Raw genomic sequence first — 13,126 nt, forward strand, 5'->3', positions numbered from 1 at the left:
CAACAGCAAAGTTGAGTCCTGCTGGCTATTTGGTCGCATGTTTGCACTATGAAGAAATGTCATTCAAAACATAGCGGGCCTCATTAGGAGTAGTTACCTCCTGCAAAACCCTGGAGGTAAATCTTGCCACTCTACGCCAAAAAATCGGCAGAATTGGCAGAATTAGCGTGGTGGTAATTCCATGGCAGTAATTTCATAAAAAAGCCCCATTGGGTCCAATGGACCCAAAATAAATGGGGATTTACACTGCTACCACCACTTGAAATCGGGCAAAAATTCCACCAGACCAAGTGGTGGTAACGGTAAATCCATTTGGTGGTATTTCAGAGGATTTTCCTCTGAAATACCTCCAAACTCGTAATGAGGCCCACTAGTGTCTGTTGAGGCCTCATTTCAGTACAAAAAACACACCTCGGAGACTGAGCAGCCCTCCACCCCCGCCACCTCACCCCAGTGTATGGTTTATAAATGCATTCATTTTTCTACATCCAGAAACTTCACATCCATGCAGACAGACCAACGTGTGAGCCCATTCATATGTGGGGTCATGATATGCAACTGCTCATATTCGCCCATGGACCAATATGTTCTCATGTCCTGGCGCTCAGACGACAGCACTTAGGCCACTTTCTGAGTTTGGTGGTATTGTAATTACTGCACCACCACTTTGGAAGTAAAGTGGAGGAAAACCTCTGGCATTTGGGTGGTGGTATTTTCTTCACTTAGCTTTTAGAAATGGAGGAATTACTGTCAGTGGAATTGCCACCGGCGGTATTTCCTCCAAACCACAATGGAATCAGATGAGACTGCGAAGTGGGAAATAACACCACCTCGGAAAATTGAGGATTTACCTCCAGTTCCAAGGTGGTAACGCAGAGCTAACAGGGATTCCATTCTGTGGATTTATCTCTGTTAAATCGGCCAATGTTCCAACATTTCTATATAAAGGAAACATTTCTTTCTCATCATTATTCTTTTATAATACCAGAGAATGGTTTCTAAGCACGAGTCTGGACTCGAATCTGTGTGCCGCGTTGTCTTGCTTCCAAGACAAATGTGTTGCCCCTGAGCTTTCCCCCCACCTCCCTCTTGTGTTTTGCATATTTTATTTACTATAAGGAGATGTCCTTGACAGAAGTTTTTGTCATCCTTTCAGAATGTCCATGGCTAATATTGTGAGCATTGTATAGTTCAAAAGACGACTCATCCCCAAAGCAACCACCCCAACACCGAAAGAGAGAAAGCTCCAGGCTCTTCTTCCACACCGACAGAGGAGAAGAGGTTTGGGGCCTGCTTTCAGGATTGGGGTTATGGTTTCTCCAAGGTTCCCATGATAAAGCAATGGTACTTTTCCTGACCCTACCATGACCACTCCTCTCCTAGGGGCGGTCCCTAGAGTACAGATAAGTGTTTTTCTTGTCTCTTCAGTGGTTGATGTTGTGTAATTTAATTAATGGTTCATCCCTGATTGACTAATAACTGCCAACTGCCTTATAATGTATATTTATGGTCAAGGCACACAGCCAGGACGACAAACAATTATATTTCTATTAATTAAATTGCCTTGTCATAATTACAGTTAAATACTAGTGATTGAGTACGTTTTTTGGCAGAGGGAGGTTGTTTTCCGAATAACAAACATGGAGTTATAATTCCTTTGAGAACTGTGCAAACGTAGTGTGTAAGTATGTGCACCAGTGTGTGTGTGTGTATGCGTAGGTGTGCATGTGTTGTGTGTGCGTGTGTGTGCGTGGGTGCCTTTATGTGCATGCTTGCATGCATTTGTGTCTGCGCATGTGCAAACCTGTGTGTGCTTACGTTTGTGTATGAGTGCATGCTGGGGTGTGCACACGTGCGAGTGTGTATGTGTGCGTGGCATTCATGGTATGGGGCTCCAATCTCTAAAAGATCCTAAGTGGTCCCTAGCTGATCCTCGTCCCAAAGAACACTTCCCCCTGTCCTGACAATCACCTCTAGGCGAAACTGAACATACGTCGGACTCCAATCAGGCATTATAGAGTAATATCGACCTTTGAAACAGACAACATAAATGGCAAACAATTTCAATTTCGAACAGAAATGACTTCCAGTAACTCTTTCACAGATGGTGGAGGTATTCCCATGAAGGGTGCCTGTACAATAGAACACAGAAGAGAATGTGCTACACTTAGCTGCTACCCTTCCATCAGCAGAGAGAGTGTACTAGACTTAGATGCTACCATTCCATCAGCACAGACTGCACTACACATAGTTGCTACCATTCCATCAGCAGAGAGTGTGCTACACTTAGCTGCTACCCTTCCATCAGCAGAGAGAGTGTGCTACACTTAGCTGCTACGCTTCCATCAGCAGAGAGAGTGTACTAGACTTAGATGCTACCATTCCATCAGCACAGACTGCACTACACATAGTTGCTACCATTCCATCAGCAGAGAGTGTGCTACACTTAGCTGCTACCCTTCCATCAGCAGAGAGAGTGTGCTACACTTAGCTGCTACCCTTCCATCAGCAGAGAGAGTGTGCTACACTTAGCTGCTACCCTTCCATCAGCAGAGAGAGTGTGCTACACTTAGCTGCTACCCTTCCATCAGCAGAGAGAGTGTACTAGACTTAGATGCTACCATTCCATCAGCACAGACTGCACTACACATAGTTGCTACCATTCCATCAGCAGAGAGTGTGCTACACTTAGCTGCTACCATTCCATCAGCAGAGAGAGTGTGCTACACTTAGCTGCTACCCTTCCATCAGCAGAGAGAGTGTACTAGACTTAGATGCTACCATTCCATCAGCACAGACTGCACTACACATAGTTGCTACCATTCCATCAGCAGAGAGTGTGCTACACTTAGCTGCTACCCTTCCATCAGCAGAGAGAGTGTGCTACACTTAGCTGCTACCCTTCCATCAGCAGAGAGAGTGTGCTACACTTAGCTGCTACCCTTCCATCAGCAGAGAGAGTGTACTAGACTTAGATGCTACCATTCCATCAGCACAGACTGCACTACACATAGTTGCTACCATTCCATCAGCAGAGAGTGTGCTACACTTAGCTGCTACCCTTCCATCAGCAGAGAGAGTGTGCTACACTTAGCTGCTACCCTTCCATCAGCAGAGAGAGTGTGCTACACTTAGCTGCTACCCTTCCATCAGCAGAGAGAGTGTGCTACACTTAGCTGCTACCCTTCCATCAGCAGAGAGAGTGTACTAGACTTAGATGCTACCATTCCATCAGTACAGACTGCACTACACATAGTTGCTACCATTCCATCAGCAGAGAGTGTGCTACACTTAGCTGCTACCCTTCCATCAGCAGAGAGAGTGTGCTACACTTAGCTGCTACCCTTCCATCAGCAGAGAGAGTGTACTAGACTTAGATGCTACCATTCCATCAGCACAGACTGCACTACACATAGTTGCTACCATTCCGTCAGCAGAGAGTGTGCTACACTTAGCGGCTACCCTTCCATCAGCAGAGAGAGTGTACTAGACTTAGATGCTATCATTCCATCAGCACAGACTGCACTACACTTAGTTGCTACCATTCCATCAGCAGAGAGTGTGGTGCACTTAGCTGCTACCCTTCCATCAGCAAAGAGACTGTACTACACTTAGTTCCTACCATTCCCTCAGCAGCGAGTGTGCTACACTTAGCTGCTACCCTTCCATCAGCAGAGAGTGTACTACACTTAGCTGCTACACTTCCATCAGCAGAGTGTGCTACACTTAGCTGCTACACTTCCAATAGCATGCTGCCATTCCATCAGCAGAGAGAGTGTACTACACTTACTTGCTACCCTTGCATTAGCAGAGCGTGTACTACCCTTAGATGCTACCATTCCATCAGCACAGAGTGTACTACACTTAGCTGCTACCAGTTCATCAGCAGAGAGAGTGTACTACACTTAGCTGCTATGCCTCCACCAGCAGAGAGTGTACTACACTTAGCTGATACACTTCCATCAGCAGAGAGAGGGTACTACACTTAGCTGGTACCCTTCCATCAGCGGAGAGAGTGTACTACAATTAGCTGCTACCCTTCCATCAGCAGAAACTGTACTACACTTAGCTGCTAGCCTTTCATCAGCAGAGAGTGTACTACATTTTGTTGCTACCTTTCCATAAACAGAGAGAGGGTACCAAAATTAGCTGCTACTCATTCATCGGCACAGAGTGTAGTACACTTAGCTGCTACCCTTCTATCAGCAGAGAGTGCGCTACACTTAGCTGCTATGCTTCCATCGGCACAACATGTACTACACTCAGTTGCTAAAAGTTCCATCAACAGAGAGTGTAATACACTTAGCTGCAGAGAGTGTACTACACTTAGCTGCTACCCTTCCATCAGCAGAGAGTGTATTACATTTAGCGCTGCCCTTCCATCAGCAGAGAGTGGGTACTACACTTAGCTGCTACACTTCCATCAGCACAAAGTGTACTACACTTAGCTGCTACCCTTCCATCAGCGAGAGTGTACTACACACACTTGCTACCCTTCATCAGCAAAGAGAGGTTACTACACTTAGCTGCTACCCTTCCATCAGCAGAGAGTGTACTACACTTAGCTGCTACCCTTCCATCAGCAGAGATAGGGTCCTACACTTACTGCTGCTGCTACCCTTCAGTAGGGAGCATACTACACTTAGCTGCTACACTTCCATCAGCAGAGAGTGTACTACACTTAGCTGCTACACTTTCATCAGCACAAAGTGTACTACACTTAGCTGCTACCCTTCCATCAGCAGAGAATGTACTACACTTAGCTGTTACCCTTCCATCAGCAGAGAGTGTACTACACTTAGCTGATACCCTTCCATCAGCAGAGAGTGTACTACACTTAGCTGCTACCCTTCCATCAGCAGAGATAGGGTCCTACACTTACTGCTGCTGCTACCCTTCCATCAGCAGAGAGTGTACTACGCTTATCTGCTACCCTTCCATCAGCAGATAGAGGGTACTACACATAGGTGCTGCCCTTCCACCAGCACAAAGTGTACTACACTTGATTGATTGATTGATTGATTGATTGATTGATTGATAGGGTGCTTTACACCAAGGCGCTGTACAATGTAACAACAAAATACAGAGTAATAACAACAAATAACAATGTGAGCAAAGTGGCAACTTGAATCATTCAACAACAAAACAGTACAAAGAGCAATTGACTGAGAGGGGGGAGAAGTGGAGTGGCAACAGGAGAGTAGAGGGAGAGCAGGAAGGATTGAGTGAGTGTAGAAGGAAGGGAGAGAGAGTGTAAAATAGAAAGGGAAGGTGGTAAGGGAGGGGGGATTAGAAGAGGGGAAAGACGGGGGGAGTAGAGAGGGCAGGGGGGCTTCAAGGTGGGGATTGGAGGAGGAAGGACTTAAGGGACGTGCAAAATGAGATGAGGGTAGTGGAAGAGCGGATTGAGAGGGGGAGAGAGTTCCAATGCAGAGGAGCAAGAAGTTGGAAAGAGTGGAACCGGGAGGAAGCGCAGGGGGAAGGAGGTAAAGAGAGAAGGAAGTGGTCAGCGGAACGAAGGGAGCGAGAGGGGGAGTAGAAGGAGAGAAGGGAGGAGAGATAGGGAGGGGCAAGACCATGAAGGGATTTGAAAACAAGGCAGAGAAAGTGGAATTTTAGTTGTAGGTGGAAAGGTAGCCAGCCTAGTCGAGAGAGCGAAGAGGAGATGGAGTCACTGGAGGTAAGGAGACAGAGGGTTCGAATGGCAGAGTGGTATATAGATTTAAGAGGGGCAAGCTGAGATGAGGGAAGCTGCTTAGCTGCTAAGCTTTCCTTACATCAGCAGAGAGTGTACTACACTTAGCTGCTACCCTTCCATCATCAGAGAGAGGGTACTACACATAGGTGCTGCCCTTCCACCAACACAAAGTGTACTACACTTAGCTGCTAAGCTTTCCATACATCAGCAGAGAGTGTACTACACTTAGCTGCTACCCTTCCATCAGCAGAGAGAGGGTACTACACTTAGCTGGTACCCTTCTGTCAGTAGAGAGTGTACTACACTTAGCTGCTACCCTTCCAGCAACAGAGAGAGTCTACTACACTTAGCTGCTACCTTTCCATAAACAGAGAGCATGTACTACACTTAGCTGCTACCTTTCCATAAACAGAGAGCGTGTACTACACTTAGCTTCTACCTTTCGATCAGCAGAGCGAGGGTAACCAGCAGAGAGGGTACTACACTTACCTGGTGTCCTTCTATAAACAGAAATAGGGTCCTACACTTAACTGCTGCTGCTACCCTTGCATTAGCAGAGATTGTACTACACCTAGCTGCTACCCTTACTTCAGCAGAGAGCCAGTACTATACTTAGCTGCTACGCTTCCATCAGCAGAGAGAGGGTACTATATGTAGAAGCTACCTTTCCATCAGCACAAAGTGTACTATACTTAGCTGCTACCCTTCCATCAGCAGAGAGTGTACTGCACTGTTTTGCTACCCTTCCATCAACAGAGTGTGTACTACACTTAGCTGTCTAACGATATATAGGAAGACCACACTCAGTATAGGGAGTCCCTTAAGAGAGCACACAATATACCCTTAGTTCAGGGTCCAAATACACCCTACTTATGACTCATATAGAGCACCATGCAGCCACCCCCCCTGTGCCAACAATGAGCCAAGTACCAGGCCGGTGTACATAAAGAATGTTTATGTATTTACAGCATAGCTACAATGAGGTTTGGTTCACTTTACACACACAACCTTCTTTGTGGTACACAAAAAAAGCTTTAACACAAACTACTTTTTCCCTTTCATTTCAGGTACATGGAACACAGGCTGCTGAAACAGTTCAAAACTCCTGTCCCCGAACCTTTTGGGACAACTTCCCAGGTATGCTAGAGGGTCACTTGAAGTCCGTGGACTTTGGAGAGCCCAACACCCTCCCCCAGAATACACAGAGGACTCAGTCAACGGCAAGTTCAAACTGTGATTTATTACAGGCAAAACCAACAGGGATCAGCACAGGAGCAGGAAAAATCCATGCACATCACGCTATTCCTCGGCTCACGGGCTGGTTTTACTGCCTAGTGGCATCAGCGCTGCATCACTACTTGGGCCCATCTCCAGAAAACCTATCAGACCACACGATTTGGTATTGAGTATTCTACCACCTATAGTGGACTACATAGATGTTACTCTACTGGCCCTCGCATGTCAGGTGGCTGGCCTGGTCCATCCCCAAGTCACTAACTATAACAATGGTGCAGTGTGGTGGCCTTTCCATTGGTTCTTGCCCATTGCTACGGATCCCTAGGATACTAAACTGTGATTGGCTAGAGCTGACATCCTCAGGCCTGGGATCCACAAAGTTTCTGAGCTCTCTGTGTACCTCTTCAAGGTAACACGAATGACTTTGGGCCTCATTACGACCCAGGCGCTGGACCATGGTGCTATTAGCACCATGGTCCATGCCGGTCTCCGGCATGGTGGATGGCGGAATTACCGCCCCCATCACAAGGTTGGCGAGGGCGGTAATTCCCCATTCACCATTTGCCCTTCCCCATTCCCATTTTGCCCCATAGGGCATAATGGGGATGGGGAAGGTGCTAATTACGGCACCATAAATTACGGTTGAGGCAATTAGCTCCAAGGTCCCGTAGCGGGTTGGATTTTAACGCCTGCAAAAAGCAGGCGTTAAAGCCTCCAACCCGCTAAGGGACCTTGTAATCAGGCACTAATGGTTTAACGGCGCCAACGCCCTTTACGGCGCCGTTAAACCATTAGCGCCAGGGTCGTAATGAGGCCCTTTGTGTCTGCATTGTAACTTGTGTACACCACCTTAGCTTATGAGAGTGCTCTCCTGATTGGCGCAACACTTGTATCACATTGTTGCATACTTATCGCTGCCTGTGTCTAGCGGCCTGGGACCGGTGCTCCTTTCCCACTGCTGCTCGCTGTCCATTGGCTTCTTCAGCCACGTCACATGTTCAGAGACCACAGATTTAAACTGTGCAGCTCTGAATTATGAGAATGTATTAATATTTTCTGCAGCTGGTCCCCTTATCGTCTGTGGATTGGAATGTCATCCATATCTCTTGGCAGCGGGTCCTGTCTCACACGTCTTGCTCTCTGTCCAGCCTGAATTACAGCTAAACTCGTCTCTTGCTGAGAGGCCTGTGACCTGCTGTAATTTTCCTAAACCTTATAATGTAGTTTCTACAGTGTCCATACTATACTATATTTCCATAGGTTAATCACACTTGGTTCTATCAGGTCCCATAGGTGCTCCTGCAGTTCCATTGGGTTATACGCATGTAAGCATATGCAAGCTGTGCTCAGGATCTCTTGCTTCTTGCCGTTTCTGCATTGCTGCGTTTGGCTAATGGCAAAAATAATAAAAGCAATGACAGTATGTATATTTATCTGTCCTCTAACTATAGAACTGTTCGCTCATGTTCTTCATGTATTCTAGTGTGTGTTTGTGTCCTGCAGTGCGGATGGAATGTGTGCCTCATGTCTAACGCTGCTATGTCGTGCTGTCTCTAACAACGTCAGCAACATGGCTTCTTGGTGCTTAGTCCAAGCTGTCAAAAGAGGTGTCACAATGTTTGATAGATGTGGTTTCTCTGTACACTCACAAATTCTTGCAGTTTGAAAACACCTGTTTTTAAAGTTACATGTGGCAAATTGCACCTTGTTTCCTTGTCATCCAAAAGCAGTACAAACCCGTTCTGCTCTCAGGATCACTTAGGAGCGAGGGTATATTGTTCAAAGGAAATACACGAGTTTCACTTTGTAAAGCACTTCTCTCCCAGCATCGAAAACCCACACATCAATTACATGCAGCACCCCTCTGTTCAAAGGCCAGGTCTAGGGACGGGGACAGTTTATTTTAGTTATTAAATATAATGTTGAAAGACTGATGACATTTGGGATTTTCGTTTTGAGGATAAGGATACCGTTAGTTTAAAAGCGAGTTTTGGGAAGGGGTATCAGTTAAGAATTGCGTTTTAGGGGCAAGGACCTTTTTGTTCTAAAGGCAAGGTTTGGGATGGTAACAATTACCCATTTCCTTTTTGTGGGCAGGATTCCCCAATTACTTTATGTGACTACAACATTATTATTTAAACTCTTCCAAGCTACCCCTGCATCAATCTATTTGGGAGTAAGGCCTCTCAATGTTAAGGCCTCTTCACCCAAGATGGTTGTCTCAGGATACCCCCGGGGCAGTAATCCTTCAAGGTAGTTTTTAGCACTCCTTCCAAGATGATTTTTAGACAGCCTCGGCACATTTCTGTCCAGTCCCCTCTTTTCTGTTGTGCGAGCCATTTCTACTCTCCAAGCCCCTCCCATGGAAACATAATATTAAGAGGTGCTAACTTATGATCTCCCAACCAGGATTGGACATTTACATTTCTCTCCTGCCCCCAAATCCAACCCCTCTCTAAGGATTAGTTCAGGAGTCCAGAACAGAAGTAGTGCAACTCCCCTTAGAGATTCACATTTTGTTCATGTCCAGTTTTACGCTCCAAAAAGTCCAATGTTGCAAAATGTTACATTTTACAAATGACTGCCATGATATATAGAAATTAATCTTGCCCTCATGATGGATCAAAGGAAGTTATTTTTATTTTGGCACCTTATTGCACGGCACGCTATGATATTTCGCACTTCACAGAAAAAGTTTGATAGTCATGAATATGAAATGTAATATCTAAACACTTAATTTACCGAGCCATCAGCTCGGCAACTTTCAGGTTTCCAACATCCTCAGGCAGCTAGAAACACCTTTTGGATTATCACAGGGTTATAAAATTTCAAAATTCAGATACACATGACATCAGCACCATCACCTTCATAACAGCTTTCAAGTGAGACCTGTGCCAAGTCTGTGAGTCTCTCGGTCTCCAAAGTATTACAGAAAATAACATTTGCATTGAAAGTCATTGACCACATAAGTAACATATGTTAATGTTAAAGGTATTTGTACCGTGAACCGTCACCACTTGAGTGGTCCCCAGGCACTTCGGCGGATCTGAAAAGGAGAGTATTAAGAGGGGAGGAAGGGGCGGTTATTAGGGTGTAGTGGGAATAGGAAAGTGAGAGTTGTGATGTCCTGTTGGCCGCTTCAGTTCGGTTTGCACTGTTCACTGAGCTTAAGTGTGGTTTTTTTGGGTTGGTTGCCAAATTCTATGCTATGTGTTGTTAGTCTGTTGTTGCAATGTGGCAATGTGCATGCCGATTGCTGTGCAAAGAGGTGCTTGTGTGAGTTTCTGTATGGTGAGTATATGCGGAAAGTTGAGGTTATAAGGTACGGTTAACATTTCTTTTTTAAAAATATTTTGGCAACATTTTACCACTTTGTCTTTGCATTTCTGCGCCCAACCTCTATGGTTATCCTGTGTGTTTGGTACTGTAGTTTGTCCACCTAGTTGGCAGGTATGTTGAGGAGTGGGAGCCTTCCTCTGTGTGTTTTTTGTGGATCTAGCTGGTTTCCGCTAGTTCCCCTGACCTGCCGCTGTTAAAGGTTTGGTCAGAGGACCAGTCTCTCACTGCCCATCTGGTTGGGTGTCCCCACCTTTCCAAGTTCCTTTTTGGATTGGCAGCATGTGGAGATTGTTGGGAGATGCAGACCCACCCCTGCATTGATAGCAGGGGTTAGGCTTAAGGTTTCCTACCGGGGGATTCATGCTTCCCTTTGGGTCTCTGCTTCCTAGCTGTTTCCTCCTAAATCTGGAGCAAAGTGCCAGGTTTTGAGTAGTTTTCTGAACACCAAATGATCTCTTGTGTTGCGTATGTTTGTTGGTAGGTTATTCCAGGTTAAGGATGCCAGGTGAGCGAAAGATGATCCTCCGAATCGCCTTTTATTGTATGGTTTTGTTTCTTAGCGAATGTTGTTCGCTTGATCTGAGTGATCTTTTGCTGATGTGGATGGTTGTTTTTCCTTTAGGAACTCTGCTCCTTGACCGTGGACTGCTAAATATAGATTATTTAGTTTCACATCACAGCCCACATTTCTTGGTTTCATTTGCTTGAAATCACATGGTTCAAAGTCTGTTGGGTTGAAAAGTTTACATGGTCTGCCATTAATCCATTAGCCCTCAACTGTCCAGTGCTAATGGTCATTTTTATTGCTCCTGCCAGAGACCAAGCACTACAGATCCTTTAAGCATTCCTTCAGGGTTCTGCATAGCAACAGGCTCAGGAATCGAAGCCATCCATTTCCTTGGCCTACAAAAGCCTTTCTCATTTCACCTGAAAAAAATAGCCGGTTCGCTCTGTGACATGTATTTTGCATGCGAAGCCTGTTCATTCTAATACTTTGCATCTCTTCGTCACACACCAAGTATTTCCCCTGCTATTTCTATTTTAGATTGGGAATTATTTTTTCATGTCTTGATTTGACTGCAAAGGCCCTTTACATGAGTCCATTTCTGGGCTGTTGAATGCCACATTTCCCATGGAGAGTCAGACTTTCCTTTTTCTGTGGCAGATACAAGTTAAATGCTGCTGTTGTCTCTCAGTCAACACATTGATGTGCCTTTTCCATGTTGCCATCTTCTTTGTGTCAACTGCACAAATACCTGAATTTCGATGAGCTACGCCCATCTAGCAGTATTGAAGTTTTAAGACAGGCTTTTCATTTGCCAGTGGGCCTAGCCATAAGAACTAGCCTTTCGCAGTAAGGCCTAACCTGGGCTTGCAGTTATATCTGTTGGGGCTGCGATTAAACCCCACAGCTGCTACCATTCCATCAGCAGAGAGAGGGTACTACACTTAGCTGCTACCCTTCCTTCAGCAGAGGATGTACTACACTTAGCTGCTACCTTCCATCAACAGAGAGTGTACTACACTTAACTGCTAGCTGCTAGCATTCCATCAGCAGAGAGGGTGTATTACACTTAGCTGCTACCCTTCCATCAGCACAAAGTGTATGCCACTTAGCTTCTACCCTTCCATCAGCAGAGAGAGTACTACACTTACCTGCTAGCTGCTACCCTTCCATCAGCAGAGTGTACTACTTTTAGCTGCTACCCTTCCATCAGCAGAGAGAGAGTACTACACTTAACTGCTACCCTTACATCAGCAGAGAGTTTACTAAACTTAGCTGCTACCCTCCCTTCCATCAGCACAAAGTGTACTACACTTAGCTGCTACCCTTCCATCAACAGAGAGTGTACTACACTTAACTGCTAGCTGCTACTCTTCCATCAGCAGAGTGTACTACACTTAACTGCTACCCTTCCATTAGCATAAAGTGCATGACACTTATCTTCTGCCCTTCCATCAGCAGAGAGAGTACTACACTTAGCTGCTAGCTGCTACCCTTCCATCAGCAGAGTATAATACACTTAGCGGCTACCCTTCCATTAGCAGAGAGGGTGTACTACACTTAGCTGCTACCCTTCCATCAGCACAACGTGTATGACACTTAGCTTCTACCCTTCCATCAGCAGAGAGAGTACTACACTTAGCTGCTAACCCCTCCATCAGCAGAGAGCCAGTACTATACTTAGCTGCTACCCTTCCATCAGCACAAAGTGTACTATCATTGCGCAAACAAAAAAGGCACTGTGAGACATCCTGGCGAGCACAACCTTCTGACGAAAACAAAGCCAACCTCTGCTCCATCACAGCCCTATACAAAAAAGAAATCATCCTAGCTAAACGTGAAACCTACAATGCTAGAATTGCCCAAGTCAACTCTAGCACGAAAGAACTCTTTGTCATCCTCAAAGAGCTAGAAGCGCCCATCCCGGTGCCAGACAACTGCATCAAAGACCAACTCTGGTGCTCCAACATACAACAAGCTCTAGCCGACAAAGTCACTACCCTTCAAATAAAAATAGCCAAGAAAAAAGCCACACTCGCCGGCAACAAACCCATTAGCGTCAACCTAGAGCAACCAATTAACTCTACCAATCACCCCAGATTTAAGTTTTCCAAAGTCACCATAAAAGAAACAGAAAATACTATACTATCTCTCAAACCCACCAACTGTCAAGGTGACCTATGCCCCGCTCAACTTCTAAAGGATGCACCCAGAGATCTGGCCCCCTTTATCACGAAACTTATCAACTCATCCTACTCCACCAATACCATCCCACCCAACCTCAAAGAATCATGGGTGCTTCCTCTACTGAAAAAGCAGTCCCTAGACCCACTAATACCCACTAATTA

The 13,126-nt window shown here is 45.6% G+C and overlaps 1 long non-coding RNA gene across 1 annotated transcript in view; it reads left to right on the forward strand.

Annotated features, from left to right (window-relative positions):
- Nucleotides 1–13,126, forward strand: part of LOC138467167 (uncharacterized) — a 76,104-nt gene that overhangs the window by 43,690 nt on the left and 19,288 nt on the right. Inside the window, exon 3 of the long non-coding RNA XR_011268089.1 lies at nucleotides 6,766–6,835. This is a non-coding gene — a long non-coding RNA (uncharacterized lncRNA). The remainder of the gene's footprint in view (nucleotides 1–6,765; nucleotides 6,836–13,126) is intronic.

The sequence above is a fragment of the Ambystoma mexicanum genome, chromosome 4q (genome assembly GCF_040938575.1).
Source record: "Ambystoma mexicanum isolate Mex_15411 chromosome 4q, UKY_AmexF1_1, whole genome shotgun sequence".
Lineage (NCBI taxonomy): Eukaryota > Metazoa > Chordata > Amphibia > Caudata > Ambystomatidae > Ambystoma > Ambystoma mexicanum.